Source organism: Lissotriton vulgaris, chromosome 6, assembly GCF_964263255.1.
Source record: "Lissotriton vulgaris chromosome 6, aLisVul1.2, whole genome shotgun sequence".
In the NCBI taxonomy this organism is placed as follows: Eukaryota; Metazoa; Chordata; class Amphibia; order Caudata; family Salamandridae; genus Lissotriton; species Lissotriton vulgaris.
The window spans coordinates 245,136,125-245,161,768 of NC_141694.1; the positions used below are offsets into that span (position 1 = coordinate 245,136,125).

General features: G+C 46.2%; 1 protein-coding gene across 1 annotated transcript in view; it reads left to right on the forward strand.

Annotated features, from left to right (window-relative positions):
• The first annotated feature begins 272 nt into the window (after window positions 1-272).
• The window catches only part of LDAH (lipid droplet associated hydrolase), a 1,359,976-nt gene continuing 1,334,604 nt past the window's right edge, over window positions 273-25,644 (forward strand). The window contains exon 1 of the mRNA XM_086926275.1: window positions 273-367. The gene's annotated coding sequence lies outside the window, so the exon portion shown is untranslated. The remainder of the gene's footprint in view (window positions 368-25,644) is intronic.

The window sequence follows — 25,644 nt, forward strand, 5'->3', positions numbered from 1 at the left end:
TAGTCCTCCGAACTTGGGCTTGAAACCAGTGTCCAGTCGTCCGACCAACACTGGTAGTCAAATGATATACACTTTTCGCGCGTGGATGTGTTAACTTATATAGTAGCAAATGCTCTCCCATCGGCGCCCTGTAGCAGATGAATTCAAACCAGGAAGTCAGGCATATTTAGACTGCGTAGCCGGTGACGCCACTCTGATCACAATACGCAAAAGCAATTGGAGCGCCAAGAGGAAGTTCCTGAACGTCTTAGAGCCTTCTGGGAAATGCAGTTCTCAGTGCCTGGTCCTGGAGACAGCGACAAGATAGAGCAGCGCTAGTAACCCTCTGCTGTGCGGGCGCAGTGACACACGTTTATTCAAAAAGCAGGTATGTGTAGCAAAAGCATCGCCTATACCCAGTCTGGCAGAATAATCTAAACCTTCGTTTCTGTGTCCTATTCTTCCTCGCTCAAGCCTCTCTCCGCGATTGTACTCATGCTGCGTGCTACTCATGCTGCTGATCACAGGCTTTCTTGTACACCTCTGCCCAGCTGATGTTCACAGACGTCTTGGGAGGAAATCTGCTGTCACAGTTGATGGTTCAGGCGATATTGCCACCTGACAGATCCTCTGTTACCCACGCAGCCCATCATTTTTAAAAAGCTCTGCAAGTAATCTGTGTAGAGACTTGTACAGCTCAGCCTCACTATACCCTCTAAACTCAGGTATACTACGGTATACCCTGTTACATGTACTTACCCTCGGAATCCCCAGTTTTATTGATGCAAAAGCCACATTTCTTGACCACCTTCCTCTTGTAGAATTACTATACGAACTAGCACGCGTTACAATAATGATGTTGTCCGTGAAATAAAATGCTTTCATAATTGTTGCTTACGCTATTTTCTTCCTCAAAGCACAAGAAGGTTTTTTTCACACTCTGCCCTACAACCACAGTCAAGTATGTGCGTTTGCAGCAAAGCATGCTTAATGTATCTCGGTCTTGTATAGAAAGTCTGCCATTGCCATGACTATATGATGTGTCCACTTTGATGTGATGGATAAGTCTGTTGCTGAAATTATATCTGTTTTCTTGTCATGTCCTCTTAATGCAATAGCTTCCCACTGTTGAGTAAGGTCTTCCCAAATATTGGCTCTAAGATTAACGGGCATTCACAAGTCGTGCACTGAGATGTCCATTTGTTTGTTGAAATCTTAGCCACACCTTTTCGACTTATTTGCATTCTTTCTCAAATTCTGTGTGGCGAGGGTGTGTTCTTCCATGACACTGAAGATGCTATGGGTCCTAACAGGAAAAGAATACCAAAAATTCCTCCCTCCCATGTGCTTTGGTAACCCAAAAATATTGTAAGCAACCAGGTGCTCCCATGAGAATGACGGAATACCCCAGTATTGGTACTATATTTCTCAGAAGAAAAGTTTGTTTTCACTTCCTTTCTTTATCCCTTGTGGCTTACGATCCCGGATCTTGAACAAAAAGTTCAGATGATCGCAAAGGAAAAGTCAACTGGTTATGGGATACCTAATGCATCAAGGCCGCTCATAAATGTAAAGAAAAGCAGATCTCGATTGTCAGTTCCTGGAAGATACTTGGGGGCATATCAACAAGGGCCTTATCTCCGCTTTTTTGGCTTTAAAAGCCAAAGAAGCGGAGATTAAACTATCGCCCTATGTACAGGTGGGTGCTAACATGCATTAGCACATGTTAGCACCCGTTTTCCCGATGCTTCGCTTTGCATCTCTAATGAGATGCAAAGTGGGCGTCACTGGGCAGTACTACTTGTAAATTATCACTGATGTGCACATCGCGATATTTACAAGGAGGCCCACGCATTTTAGCAGACGTTATTTTTTGTCGAAAACCGCGTTTTTCGCCAAAAACTAACATCTGCTAAAATGCTGACTTACCTATACTTTACATTGGGGGTGGATTATGCTGATACGACCACAGGGTCGTATCAGCAAGGTTATCGCCGTTTTCCTTGGAACATCGCTGGAAAACTAGCGATGTTCCATGGAAAACATTGCTATCGCTGGAATAATTATCGACATTGCGCTATGCGTTGTTAATATAGCGCTAGCATGGCGATAATTTCCAGCGATAGCCGGCGATAAAAAATCTCACGCTAAGCACGGCCAGCGATAATTATCGCTGCCACTTGATAATATGCGCCGTGGTCATTTATGTGGATAAGGGTTGATGACCTTCATTTGTGTGAGATATAAGGAACACAGGTATAAAGTAATAATGCTATGCTATATGACTCCAGTGCGTGTGAAAGCAAGGTGTGATTGCTTAGATAGCTGAGGATGCGGGAATAGAGGCCCTCTGGATCAAATATTATGGTGGTTCAAACTTTTTGGAACATCCTCTTGTAGCTTATAACTAATCTTTCTATTTCACTTGGTGCTGTCATCCAACTGTTTATTTATTCTGGTGACGAAGGGGACTACCCAGTCAAACCACATTTTGGGAAAGGTATTACCTTTATGCTTCAGGCAGATAGACTAACAATAACGCATGTAGGAGAGTAGGGACTGCTTCCTATGGTCACCCCCATTTTTTGCTGTGATTCTCTGTTTTTTCGACTTTAATGTGGCTGTGGGCCTGCTAATCTGACCCACAGCCCAGCTGTTCTCTCTCTAAATTGATACCATGCACTTTAGGTGCATACCAGATTGGTTACTGGTTCAAACTTGTGAGCCCCTGTATAGTGCACCATAGGTACCCAGGGCATAGGTGCACCCTAAGCCTACCAGGGGCTGCAGCATGTATTGTGCTACCCCTGGTTTGCCTTCCAAACTGACACCACAGGTCTGTTCACACAGCCTGGGTAAGGTGGTGTAATCACCCCTTACTAAGATATGGTATACCTATATCTACCTTTATTCATATATATATATATATATATATATATATATATATATATATATATATATATATATAGACACATATAAACCTATAAGCCACTTCTATGGTAGGCCTAGACAATCCTGGAGGCAGAGTACTTGGTTTTATGTGAGAGGGTGCTCTGGCATGAGCTGAGCCCCCCTGAACCTTTGGAACCATCTCCTTATAGCTGTTCTATGATATAGCCATACTATATACTCAAGTGCATTATAATCCTCGCGGTTAATGCTAACTTTGGTTTGGCTGTATTAAAACTTGTTGTGTAAGGTGTCAAACACTTTGGAATACTACCCCCCGCAAATTCTGGCAGCAGGGGTAGTATTCCACCCTTCTAGAGGGAAAAGACATGTAAGTTGCTGCTTTACCCGGTTAAAGTTAAACAGCCTCAGCATCACCAAATGGATGCTGCTGCCACAGACACGAGTCTGACCTCATGTTGCTGGGGGAAACTCCAGCAAGGGCAGCCTGGACAATAGGTTTCCTGTCCAGGGAGGTGCCAGCACCTCCCCAGACAGGGGTTTTGTGTATTGGGGCAGGGAGGGCTGCATTCAGTGAATGCATCTAGACACTGCCTGGGGCACTAAAGGTGCTCCATGCATAGCCCAGTTCAAATCAGTTGCTGGGGCTCTCCAGCCCCAGCTCTGGTGCGAAACTGGACAAAGGGAAAGTGGTGTAAACACCCCCTTCTTAGGTCCACCCATAGGAGGCCCTAGTCAGGTAATCCAGCCCCCATCCTTAGTATAAGTATAGGAGCTGTGTCCCTGGGACTTTAGATTATCCTGGACGAATCTTTGAAAGACATATCTTGGACCTTCGACATTCCATTCTGACTGGAAGACAGAAGATATCTCCCTTGTGGTCAAGAAGTGACCACCCTGTGCAAACAGGCACCAACAGCAACTTTGCCGGTCTGCAGTTTCAAGGCTCCCGTCGGAACCCAAAGACTCTGCGACTCAAGAACTGGCCTTCCTGACTTCTCTGACCCCGACCCACATCCACAGCAAAGCTGAGAACCGTGGCTGACACGAGAGACGTGGGACTGGGCATTTTGGACAGCCTGCATTTTGCTACCTGCCCTCCTTTCCTGAAGCCTCAGTAAGTTGTGCATTGGGGTACGAGAAGCCAAAGCCTCGAGCACCATTTGCACCGAAGCCCAGGCCCCCACACTCTGCGAGTGTCCCGTGGGCCCCGCCTTTGCATTTGAGCTTGACGCGTCTTCCTGGTTCCCTGCCCGTTGGCTAGTGAGCCCCCTGAAGACGCCATCTTGAATCTAACTTGCTTTCCTGGTTGCTCCAGGCTTGCTCCAGCTTCCCTGAAAAGGAGAAGAGCCACAGACCTTGCTGGTCTGCAACAGAGCCAATCTCGACATCTTGCGTGGGTTGCTGTTGCCAAGGCTTGTTGAGTCCAATCGGGATACCGACGCAGCAGTCATCTAGATCCATCATGGGATAGCTCGAATCCAGCTCCTGGTCATCGTCCATGCCTCCTAGACCTCGTGGCCGAAGAGACAAACTCACCTTCTTCACCTTAAAGCACCCAACATCGCCTGGTTCCTTCCTGGTCACTGGCTAGTGACCCAGACTCTGTCCCCTCTGCTTTCAGGTTCTTCAAATCTCCGATCCACCCTTGGATCCACCCAGACACTTTTCCTCTGGTGGCCTGTAGCACTTCTTTGCAGCTCTCCATAGAAAACGACGACGAAACCCGAAACAAAAAGACACCTATGCACCCGGCTTCCCTGGGTGAGGTAACACGAGTACTCCGGTGCTCCCGTGGGTCTTGACTCTCGAAGTGTCCTAGTTTAAAAGGGTTCCATCCTAGTCCTTCCGGAAGTGTCCTTAAATTGTATATTTGTAGCTTCTTCGTTTCCCATAGAAAGTCAATGGTAACCCGCGTCTGTGTTTAGACACTGCACGCGTCTCCCGTGGGCCTCCTACTTCCTAACCTTTAGTTGTTTAGTGTAGCCCCATCGATTCTACAGGCCCCAGGCCTGCCTTCTAACTCTCACGTGGTACTTATACCACTTTCTTAGTGTGTGGTTTGTGAGGCCCCTAGGGCATAACGTATACTGTGCAACTTATCGTATATTAACTGTGTGACTTGTATTGTATTTTTACCTCTGACCTCATAAAGAGTGCAGAGGGGTTGTGTTTAGAGTAAATACATATATATTTGATATATTCATTGTGTGGTGTCCTTTCATTTGGTATTCAAGGGATTATATATGGTAAAACAACTTGCTTAACTCGCCTACTGAAGTCTTAGCCTGAAGACTGCTGGTTCATGCTACCACTAGGATAGCTTTCTATAAGGTTGACTTTACAACCACCATCAATAAGGGTCGATTAGACTGGTGCAAGGTGCCCACTAGAACTAGTGGACATCATATGCCAGGCTAACTTCTCACAACGCAGATCTTGAGGTCTCCATATCCTCCCTGAGTATGAGGCATTGAAGCACAATGGAGAAAGTGACTGTTGTACGACCCAATAACATTGAACAATGCAAGCAAAGATGAGATCCCCTTTCAAAGTTTATAAATCCTCTAATCATCAATTTGAGACCAGCGCCATCTCAATCTGAGTCTCTCAACAGAATGGGAATATTTGACTTGATCTCTTCATCTGATTCAGTCACTGCAGTATAACACCCTTCGACATCATCCTCCTTTGTCAGGAATCTGATGCTCCTTCCTGCTTTTGATATTTGATTGTTACTCAATAATAGTGTTTTGTACTGATTGATCTTTAGCAATGTTTCTCGTATAATGGTTTTTGCGCAATGGCCAAACATATCTTAAGTGCTCTTTTTAACTTTTTTTTAACTATACTGCCCTGCCGAGGGGATAACTTAAAGTGTGTCCCAAATTCGTCCTAGACAAAGTCTGGAATTCCCCTCTGGGAGACTCAAGGGTTTTATGCTGGAGGCTACTTGGGAAATGGTCAGGTCCATGTCCAGTGTTAGGCTTGTATGCATCCGATTGGCATGGCAGACCAGAATAGGCTTTTGTCTGGGGTTCGTTCCTACCTTTGTGATTCACCATTGGTTGGTTTTATTCAAACTACGATGTTTGTATGCACATAATTTTTATTGGAACAAATTGTACTTTTTATAAACGTTTTGTTTGTATTTGACGTTTGACGGCCTTTGGCTGAAATAAAGTACTTTTTGACTTTGATTACAAAATATAAGAAGGTGCAGCAGTAAAAAGTCCAGTATAAGTTTCAAAATAGTTTCTTTATTATAAATATTCAATATAGAAACGGTAAAGATCCAGCCAATGTTGTTGTTGTATGCGGGATCTTAACCCTTCTATATTGAAGATTTATAATAAAGGAACTATTTTGAAACATATACTGCAACTGGTCTTTTGACTAGTGCACCTTCACATATTTTGTAATCTTGGATCTGCTGGACAGTGGCACCAAACAGTGGCAGGTGCCTGAAGATCTGTACACAGGATATTACGTTTGTTTGGACTAAAGACTTAGGCACAATTTATATAGCCACTGCTGTTCTTTTTGTGTTTATTTACGTTTTGACTTTGACTTTGATTGATCTTTAACAATACTACTATCAGTATTGTATCATGGTTGGAATCTTTGCTCTGCAACTATGGCTTTTGATTTCACTTGTTCCAGTTATTTTGTTTCCCATGACTTCACTTTTCCTGTTTTTCTGTTCTGTTTCCTACTGCGTAATATATTTATATTTATCACTTAAAATTATGTTCTTTATGATATTAATGGGCCTCCTGTTTTCACATTCAGGAAGCATTCTTCTAGATAATGTTAAGCATATTGGATGTCAAAAAAAGAGAATTTGAAAAAAAATATTCTTTGTTTCCTGGGGAAACTATATATCTGTGCAAATGTTTTCCTTCTGCTTTACTTTGTGCGTAAACTTTTACATTTTTTCTAATCCATTTCTGAACTTACCAAAGAATGTTTCCCGTAGACCCTTTTTGGCCATCTCATTTCCCATGTACTCAACATCTGGCTAGTGTGAGAAATTGGGTTGTTGGTTGAGGGGGGTGTTAGAAATGGGATTTCTGGTTGGCTAGAGCATGTGCCTAAGCCCAGGCAGGAACCACAACTTTAGTCAGGTCAAGAGAGTTACATCTGAAGATAACCCCTGCTCACCCCCTTGGTAACTTGGTGGAGCAGTCAGGCTTATCAAAGGGGCAATGTGTAAAGCGTTTGCACAACACACTCACACAGCAGCGACACACTAGGCACACCACAAAAGAAACTCCACACAAGGTTATATAAAAAATACCCTTTGTATTACTCTTAAAACACATTAGAATGTAATCACATATATACACTGTGCCACCTGGCACTTAGTATGACTTTACATGGGATTATATACACTACAGGGCCTATCGGGCCACTGTCATAATCATCAGCACTCTCAATTAGGAAAAACAACCAGTAACTACTGGTGACACAGCACTTAGCATATGCAGAACGTAGGCAGCAGTAGTGCATTATTACCAACACTTGTATAGTGCACACTTCACATCAGCACATCATGCCCACCCTAGGCCTACGCAGATCACCATGATGATGCATATGGGGTAACCTTATGCCCACAGTATTGACTTCCCTTGCATAGGCTCCTGGGCTACTTGCCTGCCTATCTTTGGGAATGCAGAGCAATGAACTCCGACTTGCCTAAAACAACAATGCCCCGGAACAAGCAGATAGGGGTGCAGCTGCCCGTGACAATGCGGCGCCGCTGCAACAATGTCAGGAAGGTGGCAATTCAGTGGAGATCCTTTCTCCTTTGGGACCCATGGGGGCCTCCATCAAGGTTACACCCCGTTCCTGATGATCAAGAATGTCCCCGGTGCCCAGTGCACCCAAATCCAGGGTGGGGTGCAACGCACACCCTCCCCACTAAAATAGAATGCCCCCGGTGCCCAGCGCACCCAGCGAGGCAGGGAGGCTACTCCACCCCTGTCTCAGCTGGAATTCCTCCTGCTAGCATGTAGGGCCACTGCAGAAGCTTCGCAACAACATAGTGGGCGCGGGAGCTGTTCTCTGACCCCTGCTTGCAAAATTCTGCCGCTGCCCGTAACACCAGGAACTCCCGCCCAGGGCTCCCGGCTGCGGTGCGTCACGACCACCTGCAGCCCGGGGCCACTCAGCAGAGCCCAGGCTGTGTACAGTGGAGAACAACAGTGACAGGCTGTTAGGGAGGGTTATGTGGGCAGAACCCCTACTCATTTTTCTAGTATTTCTTTACACTTTGTTAAGTGTGATGGTTATTATTTTTTGTAATTATTGCTTATAAGATGCAATTGAGTGTTATCATATACGGGTCCCCAGTTTGGGAAGTTCATATACATTTAATGTAATATATGTTATTGTTGTTGTATGTCTGTATATACACTGAATACTGCGTTTTCCTTTCCCCGTCATATAACTACAATATTCATCTTTTTTCTGGATTCACTAGTTATAATAGTTTTTTTTATGATTTTCTGTTTATTTGCCACCTGCTACTGGTTGTTTCAGTTTGATGTACAGTTTGATGCTTAGAAAAATATGTCAGAACCTCATATGGTAAGTTATACAGAGGAAGAAATCAATAGACTCAAACAGATACCATCATTGTTAGGAGCTGATCTAGTTGGAGATAGACCACTAAGTTCAGATAAAGGAGAAAGACTTGTCCAATTGCGGAAAAATACCCGCACCCAGTTGCATGCTGAAGTTTTATTATGGTACCTAAAATCTAATACGATACATGTTGGATTACAAGTTAGAAATATCCCGGTTATTTTTCTCCAGGATAAACCGTACCTAAGTGACTTTAGTTGGGTTGGAACCAAATGCTCCCAGGACTGGATAGGCTTGTCCATTAATACTGCGCTACGTATTAGTGAAGAAGAGTTAAAGGAAATTAAGAAACTGGAAGAGGGAGGAGGAGCTTCGCGGGCAACCAAGATGGCGGCGTGAGCTCGGAGCTCCGAAGACCCTCCGTATTAATCCTGTCACATATCCTTATCAGTGTTTGTGGAATATTAAAGGTGAACCGACGCTGACACGGGACCCGTTGTCCGATTTCAAATTCAACGTTCCTGGGCGCAGTTACACCGTGTTGAAGTTCGCGGACTGCAGTGGGACCAAGATCCAGGCCGGGGCTGGCGGATGCGACATAGCCAGACGGAGGTGACGAGGCACGGGTCTGAGCGCTCCGGCCCACAGCGGAGCTGGCGTAGTGGCAGAGTGAGCACGTACCAGACGGAGTGCGGGATAACTAATCCCTGACGTTGGTGAACCGGTGAGGCCTGTTGTGTGGACGGACGAGGTGCCCGGTGACTAACTATGGCTGGCAAAGGTGGCCCCGATAAATCACAGCCTCGGGTCAGCAGAAAGACTACGTACTCGCAGTCCAACAACATGGAGCGATACGCTCAGCCGAAGGGCTCACCTGGTGCCTCCGCGAGACCAAAGGACCTTCATCGAGAAGTGTCGCCTGAGGCTCAAGACACCACGCTCCGCGACATAATGGGCGTGATTGAAGGCATGAAGGCCGAGATGCACCAGCAGCACGAGGTGATGGCGCACAAGGTGGACACTCTGGCGATTGACGTTAACCTGATCAGAGCGGACTTGGGCAAAACAAATGAGCGAGTCAAGTCGCTAGACATCAAGACTTCGAGCCTCACCACGGACGTCTCAGACCTGCAAACCGAGGTCCGGAACTTAAAGTCGGCCAACAACCTTTTCGCGAGGAGGCTTGAGGATTATGAGGGTCGAGCCAGGCGGCAGAACGTCCGCATTATTGGTGTGCCGGAGGGGGCAGAGGATTCGGCTGTGGACCTTTTCGTTGAGGACCTGGTCCAGAACCATCTAGCCCCTAAGGGACTTAGTAAGTTCTTCTCGGTGGAACGGGCGCACAGGATGCCTGGGGGGCCGGCCGAAGGAAGGTGCCCCTCCGAGACCTATCATCGCCCGCGTGTTTAATTTTAGGGACCGTGACTCCATTCTACAGGCTTCAAGGAGCGGTGGGTCTTTGAAGTTCCAGAACGCTGCCATAAACTTCTTTCCGGACTTCACTCAGTCCGTGCAGAGACGGAGACAAAGCTTCATGGGAGTGAAACGGCGTTTGCCGGACATGGGCATGAAGTATGCTATGCTGTTTCCTGCAAAACTGAGGATCGAACATGGCGGCCGGGCTCTGTTCTTTGACTTGCCTGAGGTGGTGTCGGACTGGCTTGACACCTTACCCCAACGGTGTGAAGACACCGAAGAGCGGTCAGAAGAAGCTACAGGCGGCCATGACCGGCAGGAGTGATGACTGGCTACAGGACTTTTTTGGACAATGGGTCTTCCCTCAGCTGTTTGGTTTGGTAATCCTGTACTCATGGGGGGGCTTCCCCTGTACTTTTCTATTTGGAGGATGGGGGGGGATAGGGTTACCTCCTTTCTCCTCGGGGGCTTCTCGTAGATTAGTTTTTTCTAGGGGCGACAGGCACACTGCGAGTTGGGTGGGCTTTTTAGTCTAATGCAGGGGTGCAGGGTGGGGGGCGGACGGGTTCCTTGTTTTCGTTCTTGGGTTGAATTCCTTTTTTCTTTGTTCCCTTTTTGGCAAGGCAATTTGAGGTATGATTCTGTTCATGTAGCGGCAGTGCCCATCGAGGGTGGGATGGGTGTGGATTTCGATGATGGGGGGTAGGAAATTGAATGTTTTAAGCTGGAATGTCAATGGGCTGGGAGACCGTATCAAGAGGGGTATTGTACTACAAATGTTTAAGAGGTGTGTGCCGGATGTAATACTGTTGCAGGAAACGCATTTGGTAGGGAACACGTGCCACGCACTTAATATAAAGGGCTTCAAAATGGTGGCACACTCAGGGTTCTCCTCGGGGTCCCGGGGGATGGGGATTATGGTGCGCTGGACCCTCTCCATGGAGATTGACTCAAGAGTGGTTGATGAGCGAGGACGCTACGTCGCCGTCACGGGGAGATGGGAGGGGGAGGGGCATACCCTGGCTCTAGTTTCGATCTATGTCCCCCCCCCGGGCTACAGACGGACAAGTTCAAAGACCTTGGGGGTGCCATTTTAGGTCTTCCCGAGGGGCTGCTTCTTATGGGAGGTGACTTCAACGCAGTAGGTTCAGGGACGTTAGATCGGTATCCATCCAGAGACCTCCGAGGTGCGCAGACCTGGCTTCCCGACTTTCTCGACACCCTAGGACTTGTTGACTGCTGGAGGCTTCTGCATCCTACCCAGCGCCAATACTCGTTTCACTCAGGGGCTCACGGTAGCCTCTCCAGGACTGATTATGTCCTGACACTGGCGGCCCACGCATCTGCGGTCTCTGAGGCCAGATTGATGGCGAGGGGCATCTCGGACCACTCTCCGGTCTGGGTATCCTTCGATTTTGATGTTGGAGCGGCCGAGAGGTACCCGTGGTACTTTCGTGACCCCAAGACTCGTGGACTCCTGGCCACAGCCATGGAGCTCTACTTCTCCGAAAACATGGGCTCGGTTACCTCCTCTGTCTCCTTATGGGAGGCTTTCAAGACCGTCCTGAGGGGGAGGCGTTCTCCCTAATAGCTGAGGTACGGAGACGCAGAGACGTGGACGCGGTGACTATCGAGCCCGACATAGCGGCGATAGACACTCAGTTGGAGGTCGGCCCTACGCCGGACCTCCTACACGCTCTCTCCCTCAAACAGTTGGAGTACCGAGCTACTGTTACGGAGGCGGCAAAGGCCATGGGTAGGGAGCAGCAGGGGCGAATCTATGAGGTCGGAGACAAGGCCGGTAAGCTCATTGCCTGGCTTGACAAGAAGGAAAGGGCCAGCCGCGTTGTCCCGGAGGTGCTGGGGGGGATGGCACGGCTGTCACCGACCCTAGCGCTATTGCTCTGGCCTTCGCTGAATATTTTTAATCCGTTTACGCCTCAGCCTCAGAGATGTCGGAGGAGGACTCTGGCGCCTTGCTGCGAGACATAGAGATACCGTGTCTGTCGGAGATTGAGAAGGAGGACATGGATAGAGACATCGCGGTGGACGAGATCGCTCAGGCGATACGCTCCCTGCGATCTGGCAAGGCTCCAGGCCCCAACGGTATCCCAGTGGAGCTGTATAAGATCAAACCGGACCTTGTTGCTTCGCCACTGCGGGCTATGTTTCTTGAGGCACGGGAGTCGGGTGCACTTCCCCCCCGACCAGAGGCTGGCCACCATTGTGGTCATTCATAAGGAAGGGAAGCCCAGAGATTTGTGTCGGTCGTATGGACCTATCTCGTTACTGAACGCCGAGCCCAAGATCTTGGCTAAATTGCTAGCCAACCAACTGGTTGGAGCGATTGGCGACTTGGTGCACCCGGACCAATCTGGCTTTATCCCACACCGTAACACCGCCCTTAATTTGAGAAGACTTCATGGAGCCCTCGCGAGGGTTCGCACCCTTCAGGAGCCGGCTATCTTGGCGTCCTTGGATGCCACGATGGCCTTTGACTCCCTTGAGTGGCCATACTTGTGGGCGGTGCTGGAGAAGTTTGGGTTTGGTCCGGGGTTCATAGGATGGGTCAAGCTCCTGTACGCCAGCCCGCTTGCCAAAGTGGCGGTTAACGGCCGCGCTTCGGCTCCATTTGCCCTCGGCAGGGGTACCAGGCAGAGATGCCCCCTGTCCCCCCTTTTGTTTGCACTGGCACTGGAACCACTGGCGGCGTGGTTGAGAGGGCATCCGGACATCCGGGGTATCAAGTGGTCCCCGGGCTTTGAGGATAGGGTGTCTCTGTACGCAGATGACATCCTCCTGTATCTCACCTCGCTGTGTATGTCCCTTATTGTTGTGTGTGATGTCCTGCGCACCTTCGGTAGACATTCTGGACTCGTCATTAATTGGTCGAAGTCTCAATTGTATGTCCTGAGGGGTGAGGTCCCGAGACTCCCGCAGGATTGTAACATACACGTCGCGAGGCAGGGGTTCAAATACCTGGGCATCTACATTTCTGCTGATCCCGCAGTACGTTACACGAACAACTTGCTTCCCCCTCTTGCGCGCCTTCAGCGTGACATGGAGGGGTGGCGGAAGTTGCCGCTTTCCCTGCTTGGACGGGCGGCCTTGTTCAAATTGATGTCCCTGCCCCGGTTTCTATACGTGCTTCAGAACACCCAGGATCTGGTCCCATCTGGATATTTTAGAGAGGTTGAGGGCCTCCAGCGGACCCTGCTCTGGGATGGTAGGCCGCGCATCGCTATTGCTGAACTGACCCTCCTGTGGTACGACGGAGGGATTGCGCTGCCTGACATCCGCAGGTATTATTGGGCGTCTCAACTGGCAGCCCTTAATCACGGCTTCTATGGACCAGCCATAAATCCGGGCTTTGCCATGGACCAGTGGCTCCTGGGTGATGGGAAATATTACAGGGCTCTGTACTCTAGGTCTCTGGATGGAAGAATGACAGGTCCCACTAAGACATCGGTCCCCATCTGGAGAGCGGTGACGAAGGCGCAGGGATCGAAAGGCAAACTCACGATGGTGACTCCACTCTATGACTCCGATCTGCTGGGTAACTTGTGGTATACCAAGGGGTTTGACCGCTGGGACCTGATATGCATCTCCAGGGTGGAAGACATGATTGCTAAGGGACAGGTCAAGCCCTTCGAGGTGCTGCAGAGAGAGTTTCAGTTAGGGGAAAGGGAGTTCTTCAGATACGCTCAGTTAAAACATGCCCTCCTGGCAGTTATGCCGGAGGGTGAAAAGATCCCTGAATCTTCCCCGCTGGAGGACAGGTTGCTGAACGGCTACATGTTGATTGTGTTTTCTACATCGAAGTTTGATTTTCTTTCCTGGTGTAGGTGTTATTGGGTTATTTTATATATTTTTCCTTTAATCATTTCTTGAGTTGTCTGTTGTCTATTACCAGTATCAACCTCTTTTCGAATACTCACGTTGCCTTTTTTGTTGTCTAGTCACCTTCTGTGTGTGTGGGACTACGTGGATGTAGTTCCCCGTGTTTTATATTCTTTACTATATGTTTTTCTATTTATTCATACATTTAATTTTTGTTTGAGCTGGATTTAAATTAAGCGTTGTTTCCTTTTATTGCTTTGTAGTTTCATCAACTCATTTTGTTTCCTTGATTTTCGTTTGGCCCCACCCTTCCCTGTGTGTCATCCGCGGTTTTTTGTCCTCCCTTAGTGCCACTTGCTGGTTTCTGCCCTTCCTGGATACTCGTGAGGAGTTGGGCGTCTTCTATGTTGACAGATTGGGGCCGATTGAGTTTTGTTTCTATCCGGCCCGCCAGTCCTTCCTTTGTGTCGATTACCCACTCGCGTTGCGTTTGAGGTCACCGGGTTTGCACTGAAATGCTGTGCGTCAGCGTCCGCGTTCTACCACACGGACTGCTGACGTGGGCTGTGAGGAATGCTCCGAGAGTGAGCCTGTCGTTTCCTGACCCCGTGATTGTGAGGTAACTGCAGCGTCCAGCGCCTCGCACTTTCCCTGCACGTTTTCCGTGTTAGTCCTCGGCCACTGCTGTGTGAATGAGTTTTTAGCTGCTACGTTGTTCGTGCAGTTAGGGCGCATGTTTTTGAGATACGACTTCTTGCCCCCTCCTTTCTGCTGAGCCTAGTTAGTTCTTTTTGCTCCATTAATTTATGTTGACATGCGGGCCGGTTTTATGAATTTTGGGTTTTTGTTTTTTTTCTTGTGTTCTCTTTTTGGTTTCGTTTCTGGGATGGAGCAGGCTGTAGACACGAGTGAATTACCCCTCTGGAACACTGACCTAGACTCCGTGACTGGACGTCATTTTTGGGCGTTCTCAGTCTCTTTAGGTATGTTACTGCCTTCCTTTACCCTCGCACTGTTTATTTTCTGTGTAAAGGTTGTAGAAGCCTCCTGAGTGTTTACGTTTTGTACCTCCCCAGAGACATTTCCTTGCTTTAGGGGACGAAGCTTAGACCCTGCCCCTGTTGGGTGTGATTCATCCGAAGACCTCCGCCGTCCGGGCTGTGCTTGATAGGTACCAGCCCATTTCCGTTTGAGGCTGATCGCATATTTTGTTTTTGTGTTTGATTGGTGGGAGCATAATCCGTTAGCCTCCGGTCTTGTCATTGTGTTTGATTGGTGGGATGTGTGCCTTGTTCCCTACATCTCGCCACCTCCATATTGCATAATATTTTTATCAATTGAGTGTTCACATGTGGTGTCTCCTTATTATGTAATTTCTGTTGTGGTGATTTTACTTTTCCCTTCTGTGGGATCTAAGGTTACCTCTGGGGCTCCAGCCCATTTCCGTTTGAGGCTGATCGTATGTCTTGTTTTTGTGTTTGATTGGTGGGATGTGTGCCTCGTTCCCTACACCTCGCCACCTCCATATTGCATAATATTTTTATGAATTGAGTGTTCACATGTGGTGTCTCCTTATTATGTAATTTCTGTTGTGGTGATTTTACTTTTCCCTTCTGTGGGATCTAAGGTTACCTCTGGGGCTCGCTTGCCCCTGTCTGTCTCTATCGTGGTTCTTCACTGGTTCGTTGGCACTGCACTTTCACGGACGGGTGAGAGCTTGAATTAGCAGTTGTAGTATATTATATATATTTTTGTAGTAGTATAAACCTTGTCCATGCTACCATTTTAGTACCCATGTCCTGATGAAGCCATAAAGACATCTGGCTGAAACGCGACCGTGACTGCGTCAACACCTTGTCCTTAAGGAGTCCCCATAGACCTATAACCTAGTCTGAGATTTGCTCTTTAGCGCCTTGATAAGTATATATTTTGTGTGCAGAGAAGTGCGATCTCTGGCGCTTAGTGTGGGACTACCCATTTGAGATGTATATCACTCGTAGCTAGGGGTGGATATTCTAAAAAGTTTTTTTATTATTTTCTTAGGGTACACTTATGTACAGATAGCTTGTAGTAATTGTAATGTACAGTTTGTATATGTGATTTGTATATATTGTGTATGCTGTATTGTTATATATATATTGTATGCTGTATTGTTCTATATATTTTGTCATATATGTTTATTTTTTGAGCCACTCTCGCTGTTCCCGTATATGTTTATATGAAATTTTGAATAAGAATGTCTTCAAATACTTGTAGTTGACAGGATAAATAATTATTTCTTGTTTGCGATTAAATGTTTGATTAATCCCTCAAGTGCCACCTCTTTCTATCTTTTCATCCTTGGATGTCACTTGCTCAGGTATGGGAGGGTTATGTGGGCAGAAACCCTACCCATTTTTCTAGTTAGGGAGAGGAGGAGCACTTCTTCCTGCTCAGCTCCCCTCTCCCGTCCCTCAACAGCCACAGACAAGGGCGACAGCGCAATAAAAACGAAAGCGCTTCTCGCGAGCCTTCATCCCTCGGTGACAGAACTGACAAGAGAGCACCCTTGAGCGCTCCAACCACTTACCTCAAAAATAACAGGAAGGATGACAGTCCACTCCCTCCTGTGCTTCAGACAGAAAGGTATCTTCACCCCTCACCTCAGGGCAGCACATAGGGTAGAACTGGGCCCAGGCAGGCCAGCTAACAGGGCCCACCAGCAGAAGGGAAGTCCTTTGTGGTGGGTCCTCCTGGCGCCCGGCGTCCTTCCATCCCAAAGTAAGCACAAAGTTCCCTTTCGTGGGGTCACAGCCCCAATATTTATACTCAATGTGTCATTGTTCTGCCTTGGCACAGGGCACTGGACTTAGTCCAAACCAGTTCTGGGGGGCACTTAAAAAGTGCACAACAGTCCCCATTGTCAGTGTAGGCTCTGGCCCCAGACACACTACACCAGCATTGTGGAAGACAGGCACAGTCCTATTCAGGGTCAGGTGCTACTTTTCCCACTACTCCAAATGCAGATCGGCCTATTGAGCCTAGCGCTGACTCACCAAGCCCCTCTGGAGCCACTGCAGCTCCCCAGCCCCTGTCATCCTGAGCCAGACATGCAAAACACAACAGGCAGGCACAAAGACACATAGCAAACAGAAATGCCCACTTCTAAAAGTGGCGTTTCTAAAATAATGATAATAAATCTGCGAACATCATTACGCAGCATTTATTACCACTATTCCAAACATACCAAACTTGATCACGCTATTACTCTCATGTCAGGAATTACCACTGAAACACATATCAGGGAATCTCCAATCCATTCCTATGAGAGGGCAGCCTCACAGTAGTGAGAAACCAAGATGGCTGTTTGTCACTACCAGGACATGCCACACAGTTAAGGCACATGTTCTACCTTTTACCTACATGGCACCCTTCCCATAGGGCTAGCTAGGGCCTACCTTAGGGGTGACTGATATGTAGTAACAGGGGAGTGACAGACGCGGCACCCACTTTATGTGCCACATTACAGCAGCAGTAAACTGCGCACGCAGGCCCTGCAATGGAAGAGACCTGAGACAGGTTTGAAAGGCTACTTTGATGGGTGGCACAAGCAGCGCTGCAATTTACTGGCTCTGGGTATATGAGATACCACTTTACAAGGGACTGATAGGTAAATTAAGTACACCAAATAGGTGTAGACCAATCTTTCCAAGTTTACCACGGAGAGCACATGCACTTTACACTGGACAGCAGTGATAAAGTGCCCACTGTCCTAAAACCACCAACACCAGGCCAGAAAAAATACCAGAAGGAAGGCAAAAAGATCAGGGATGACCCTGCAAAAAAGGGCCTAGTCTAACAAGGGGTAAAACCCTACTTAAGCAACAGCCACAGTCCTGGTCCGGATGAACCACAATGATCATTATTTAGACAACAATGCATTTTTTAAATAAGTTTGTGTCGTAATGCCAGTCTTTTGGGAACTGAGTAGAATGTTTGATTCCTTTTTAGGTCTTGCGCCTAGTGTTGCAGTGCGTAGCATTTGCTCGTGCTTTGCAAGACCTCTTGTAAGGGGTTTTGAAAGCTGACTATATTGGAAAATAGAGGGTTAGCACTGGGCAGAAGTGCTACTTATACATATGTGCTGCAGCTATATCATAGATATCTATGCAATGATTGTAATTCACACATGTGTATTATCAAAAAACAATTTTTTTATTTTTATTTTCACAAAATCTACGGTTGATATTTTTCTTTTCACAAAATCTGAGATTGATATCAAATTGTATTAACAAGCATTTGCAATGCAATAGGTCTCGCATTAGGAAAGTTTGAGCTATTGGTATTGTAATTGACAATTTTTTTTATTTATGTGTTGGTTTTGAAAATAGCGTAATTAATAGCTTTGTCATTTACAATGTCAATAGTTTTAACTTTCGCAAATGTGACACCTATAGCATTTGTAATGCAATATGTGTTGTATTTACGTGACTTAGATGTATTGATATTACAAATAACAATGGCTTTTAATTTTTTTAATAATTAATACTTAAATAAAAGTAATTGTAATGTATAATGGCAATAGCTTAAACCTTGCAAATAACTTTTGTGAAGATTATGTTCAGTGTATTATATTGTGATGCAAATAACTTTTGTGAAGATTATGTTCAGTGTATTATATTGTGACGAAAATCCAAGAACAGAAGTGAAATATTAACATCTTTTTGTGACATTTGCAATAAAGCTTGAAACATACATATATACATACATATTTGAACCAGTTGTTGTTGAATGGTTGCACAGATTGATGCTGTAAGGGTGCTGAGTGATGTTTTGGTGGCGACGAGTGATGCTATGGCGTTCAGTGATGAAAAAAATTGAGGGTGGTTGATGCTTACAGCTTGCAACATATCAGATCATACGTCTTTCAGCTTTGACACATTTTCATTTCAATGTTTTCCAAAACTTTATACAACTGCTTCAAGACTCAAGAGAGAAACAGTTCCGTAGGCTAATGCCTTAGTAAATGTCTCCTAATAAAGCTTGATTTTTAACAGGAACTCGGAATAGACAACCTTAAATAGCTAGCAAAGACACCAGGATCTTGAAGAGACCCGTGGGCGCAAATGGGCAGCATTGAAAACTTCATAAATGTTCACACAATTGACAAAGGTAAACAATGGATGTCACCTTCATGCCTGCACATTTCGATCTTTATATCTCCGGAACTCATACGCACTGGTTTTATGCCTTTACCACACCAGTGGCTGAGGAGTGCTCTTGGATGGCTGTTTAATCTAACCTACTCAGCACGACCCCATCCCAGACTACAACCCCGGGACCATATCATACAAGTGCTCTGGGGACGAAACGGGCTTGTGCGTCCACTTTGTGTGCCCCTGGGGCACTTTGGTATTACAGAAGGGGCCGCAGGTGCCTGTGCAACGCCTTCTGTTGCACAGGCACTAGCTCACATAAAGCACTAGCTCAGGCACTAGCTCACATAAAGCACCAACGCTATCTTCAGAGAGTGTTCCCTCATTTGCATGGGGGCGACCAACAATTAACAGCTATCTAGCCTCACGTCCCTTGAGAAACGTGAAGGGGCCAGAAAAAAAAGCACAGACCACAGTGACATATGCAGATGGTGAGGAGAGACTAAAGCTATAATTCAGATGCATTTATGTAAAGGCTTAAAAATGAATACTACTGGAATACTCCACATCAAAACCCGATATGTGCATATTGTTCTTTTGAAATTTATTTATCTGATGCTTTTTATAGTGTACAAAAGAGCTCAAAGGGTGCAGAACACTTCACAGACGTCACAGAGTCAGTGCTGACCTGGGAAAAAGAGAATGAATGAATACACACTTGTATAGCGCATGGCTACCCAAGGGCATCTCAGCATTTCTACCAAGAAACGTGAAATAACCTAGAAGGGTCATAAGTACAGTCCTGATGTAGTAACATGTACGTTTGCACAAGTGTCTTAGTAATCTACTACCCAAGCATATTGAAGCTGCCCCGGCACCAAGACGTGAGGTTGCTTACTCCTGTCTTGGTGGGAATGTGAATACCCTCTTCATGCATAAGAGCTATAGGACCATGTCTGTGCCTATTGCATAGACACATAGGGAGGATTCCTGGTGCCCTGCTGTGTCAGAGCCCATGTACCAGTTATGTGAACACAACACACACCCTTTTTGTTACATAATACAATAAATCCAAATCCATTCACCATAGAGTTACCACTTGCGCAAGAGCACCACATGTCGACCAGTACCACCGGAGAAGACGAGTCCATCTGAGTCGGTTTACCAAGAAAGAAAAGGTTATAAAGCCACCAGCCCTGTGGTGTACAGAGCCAACCGTTATTTGTATTCATATGTTAGCTTTCCTATACTCAGAAAATACAGTAGCAAGTGCCATCCCGTGGTTATTCTGAAATGTAGGCACAAGCCTGTTCCTCCAGGACCAGGCCTCAACTGCCCTAGCTCATAAGTGTAACAGGTTCAGTTTCTTTCTGGGCAGATAAGGGTTAAATGGGTATGGGGATATTTCCGACAATAAACAACATAACTGGGATTGAGCTGAAACATTTGAAAGGTAATATGAAAGGCAAGGGCCACAATCAGTCTGTAATAAGATCCACACATAAGATTATGCAATAATAACTCTGCTCTTCAAAAACAAACTACCAAATTGCAGCTTCAGGAAGAACATGAGCTCGCAACATCATTAAACAAGAGTGGGTAATTTGCTAGGCCCCCGCTGCTCAGCTTCAACATTTATTTAGATCAGGGGTCTCCAAACCGGTCCTGGAGGGCCGGATCCATGCCCGATTTTTAAAATAACTACATGTATCTCAATGGGGATATCCAAAAAATCTGGCATGGATCCGTCTCTCCAGGACCGGTTTGGAGACCCCTGATTTAGATATTCTAAAGAAAACACGCTGTATTTAATAATTACGAAGGAGCTAACATGATTAATACCACTAGATGGCTCCAGAAGCTAGATCCGCTCTGTTCCCGTTCCTTGAAGGACTATTTTTTAAACAAATAAAAGCAAACCTTTTCTTGGGCTCGCAAAGTTTTCCGACATGCCCCACTGTGCCCAGTATGGGGGACTCCGTGTCCCTGCTGGTCTTTAATCCTACCCACGCTGTGTTCACTGCTCAGCCCCCGGTTCCATGCCACCGCTGCTGACTATTTTCTCCTCTGCGTTTTATAAAGCGGTAGGAGTTTTATTGCCCTCGGAGGTGGGCTCGCGCTAGATGGATACCATTAACAGCTGACGTGGGGGCGGGGCCTTGTCGAAGTCCACTGAGCACTTAAATACACTACTCAAGTCCACGGGAACAGTTGTTTGTTAAAATGCACCGTCGAGGTAACTTATTATTCTATCTGTGCAGTGTGCCAAAAGAGGGCAGTGCACTGGGATGGCAGACGCAGAGAAATATTTCCCTCCATCAACACTATCACACGTATTTTCCTAAGAGAGCCAACATCACTTTTTAAAACAAGCCTGTCGTGGGGCGGGACTTCCGCCTTCTGCAGGAAGCCCGCGGCCACTGAGTGCGTGGCCGAGAGGAGCAGTGGTGACGCGGGGCTCCCATGCCCGAGGGAGAGCCCCGTGGTGGTGGCAGTAGTAAGGAGAAGCCCTGGGTTAGAAGTGGCGTGAAGGAAGCCCCACGTGTGCCAGGTGATGCGGAGGAGATGACACCAGCGCAGCGACAAAAGAGCCCGGTGAGTTCGCGGGGTGTGTGTGTGTATTGTGTGTGTGTGTGTTTTCTCTATTGCAGGAGGCTGACTTGCAAGTGGGACAGGAGATGTGTACGTGCGCGTACACCTGCTGAAATCGCTGGAAAGCTCTGCGCGTGCCCATCTCCTGTCCCACTTCCAAGGCAAGTCACTAACAATAGAGTTCGCTGGCGACAGCGCTTCGCCCTGTGACTCCAGGCACGATCTAAAAAATTGGTACAAGCCAAATGGTCTCACAAGCTTGTTAAATTTGTTGTTATGAATGTTTTAAGTGACTTTGCAGCTGCCTTCGATTTGAGTGCTTGGTTAGATGGTGATTCAGTAAGAGGAGAATCGCCTGTAGGTGGGGAAGAGGGAGAGCACCAAAATTTAAGGACTGGCTCCAAGACCTCATCTACTGTCAAGTGCAATTACATACAAACGCGTATCTCCAACCCCCTTCATCATGACCAAAAGACATCTGGGCCCCATACAAACCTATCTATTTGAACATACCACCGATGCAGATGCTACGACACCCTAGTGGATAAATGACATGATGCTAGGGGACCCCCACCCTCGCCCACACACATCGCCCGCCGGAGAGCACAGGACACCAAGGGACATCACCCTATACCCCATTGATTGGAGTGCGTCATCACCCAAGATACATATAATTTGATTAAAGTGCATCAGAGGTAATGTCAATTTCCTTTTCTGTTATTATTAATGTTTGGTATTACATGATTGCAATGATGCCACAGCCCTTAAAGCTAAATGCTCCAACTAATGCGGCCGGCCGAGCTGGGTTGTAGGCGGCTTGCTGTACATTCCCCTACCCCTCTGGTATATCATCTCCATAACTGTCCCAACGCAATGCTGGCCTGGGGATGCAGGCAGTATGCTGTGATTTATATCTCTTTACCCGTAATAAAGGTTTTTTTTAAAAAAAAATGCATTTCACAACTAATGGTCTTGTTACCTAAAAACATCAATATTAAAACAGGCACTTCAGTTAGTATTTTATATTGCAAGCATTCAGTGGGCAAGTTTAGGTGGTGGCATATTTTTTTCTTTTCCTTACATTTTTGTGGATCATGCTTGCAATAGAAAAATAATAATAAAAGAATGCACTAGCCTTCCAAGACCAATGCTTGTTCTCCTAGCTCTCCTGTGCTGGCTGTGTGCAAATACAACATCGTCCAGAATGGCACTTTTCTAGGAGAGGTAAAGCCGTGTGGGGTGGTGCATTTTTTGGCTAGCAAGCTGCAGTGGTTGGCTGACCGGTATAAATATATGCATGAGGAATTAGGTAGCAAAAGCTGATTCTGTGCTCTAAGGCTCTCTGAGAGAAGAGGTGAAGGAGCTAAAGGCTATTGACACGATTTCTATGTGGATTGGGATTAGTGTCAGAAGACATGTAGGGACACATGGATCATGTTTTTTTGTGTTTCTGCATTTTTCCCATTGAAAACTAGCAGATTGTATTCTCCTAAATCATGGATACCTGCTAAAACTACACACAACAAAATACCAGGGACTAAGAGAAGCAATTATTTGAAACCAAGAATGTCAGTGGAGTATTCCTTTGAAAGGCCAGAGGTTGCATAATTCATCATCATAGAGCTTCTCCTCACACCGTAACGGCAAGTCACGGCGGAGGCTTCAACTCCCGCTATAATCGGGAGGAGCTCTTCGGATGGTTTTGTACGTTATGATGTACCCTTTAAAGTGAATCGTGTGGTGAGGCTAACAGAGTGTGAAAAGTGCTGTGGTGCAGACAAAAAAAATGTAAGGGGTGAGGTCAAAACTAACTCCAAAACAGACTTTGTTTTATCGTTGTCTGTGTGGGTCAGAATTATTGGTACCAATATTGGTGATCACTTTCTTTATGGTTTTGTATTTGGATTTTATGCTTTATTTGGCATTTCTTACTGAAAACAGAAGCGAATTGTTTGAGGTCCTGAAGAATGCCCCGTGATCTCAGTTGAGGGCTCTAGTGAGGGCAAAAAACATGTGGACCATAAGATAGTACACAGGCAGGGGTAATAGAGTGCTTCCTTGTGTATTCAATTTTTTTTTAAATCCTGACCCAGACAGATAACAATTAAGCATAACGTCTGTTTTGAAGTTAGTTTTAATCATGCCACTTACATGTTTTTGTTTGCACCAGACTCACTACACGATTGACTCCATTGGGTACAATATAACATACTAAAACATCTGAAGAACTCCTCCCAGTTAGAGCAGGAGTTATAGCCTACATGGTGACTGTAGTTACGATGTGAGAAGAATCTATATGATTAAGCATGCTACCTCTGGTGGGTGGGGGATTTTGTATTTTAAAGGAATACTTCACTAACACTCTCGGTTTCAAATAATTGCTTTGCTTAGACCCAGATATTTTGTTGTGTGTAATGTTTAAGATTCAGGAGTGAATACCCACTGGTCTTAAAATCTCCCTCTGCCCCCCTTTTTGTGTTTTTTGATACCTGCTAAGAGTACCACCTAACACAATCAACCCAGCAACACAGTGATCAATCCTTTTCAAAAGATACATTGAATAAAAATAAACAGGACAGGATGTTGCTCCTTTGCACGTGATGTACTGTTGGGTGCTTTCTTTATTATTTTTTATATAAACCAGATCTTATTAGAATTTGCTAAATCTTTAGCAGAACAAAACATAGAAGGTCATGCCTGTTGAAAAGCAAGACACCAAAGAGGTACTCTTCATTATCACGTCTGTCCCAAACAGATGGTCTGATCAGAAGTTCCTTATTTCCTTAAATTTAATATAGTAGAGAAATCATGAGGGGAGGGGTGAGTAGCACTGCCATGAATCAAGCATCAGAGGTTAGACTAACACATTTTAGTGCTGGTGTCCTGATCACAAAATGCTTTAGGAACACATTATTAAGCATTTAGCAGCGCAAAGAGCCCCTAGAGGCAGCTCTGTTGCAATAAAAGCAAGCATTTGCAAAGCTAATAGGTTTTGTCTATGCAACAAGAATTGGCTTTGTCAATGTTTTGCAGCCATTTTATTTTACCATCAGAAAAGTTAGTGCCTCTTTGGAAACACAATGCACATAAGGAATGCATTGTTATGTTTATGAATGCAAGAAGGTGACATTTTACAATAAGCCAAAACAAACAAGGTGTTAGGTAACAATACTGTGACACGCAGAGAAACCACCTCACTGAAATAACAGTTAGTATGTAGCAAAATACAAACACAGCAATAATCTTAAAATAAAAATGCATTAAGAGCATTTCTGATCACTGCGATCGCATTAGGGGGGTGTTGTATAGTGAGAAACGGACTGTGGGAGCAAAATACAAACACAGCAATAACTCAATAACTTTAAACTAAAAAAAGCATTAAGCCCATTCTCTGATCACTGTGATCGCAAACTCCAGTGCACTGGGCAAAAATAGAAGGTGAGGGGCGGGGGGGGGGGGGGGCGGAGGGGAGGGGGGGACGTCGGGATAGTGAGAAATAGACGGTGGGAGGAAAATACAAACACAGCAATAACTTCAAACTAAAAATACACGAAGCCTGGTCTCTGATTACTGCAATCACAAACTACCTGGCAAAAACAAGTGGCGGGGGGAAGAGGGGTTCGGGGTGGTGAGAACCAGACGGTGGGAGGAGAGTTGCTGAGAACTGAATATGGTGACACGAGGGCATAGGAGGAGAGAGGGTAAACAACCAACATGGGAGGATAGCGCTGCTGAGGGCGGGGGGGGAGGAGAAGAGGTTAGACTAAACTAGTGTTTATGACAGGACTGATGTGGGAAGAGCGCCAGGGAGAAGAGAAGATGGCCTACAGATGCACTCGTATAGAGTGCTCAATAGCAAATTGAAAAAACAAAGAAAGTAATTAGCATAGTAATTATCACTGCATGCCGCCAGGCCCCGAAGCACGTCTCCCACAGAGGTTGCTATCATAAGTAAAGAAATGTAAGGCGCCTGCTCACCAGTGTTCAGGACAGGAGCACTCACCCATAATTAACGCCCAGCAGGTCTTCCGGCGAGGACCACTCAAATGCAATTGAACGCGCAAAAGCTGTCCTTGGGAGGCGCTTTCCCATTTTAGAATCTGCTCGTGGAAGCGCTTCCACAGAGCAGATTCTTCTCGTGCACTTGTCTGTCTCGTCCGCCCTTCACGCTTGTCCTACTTTC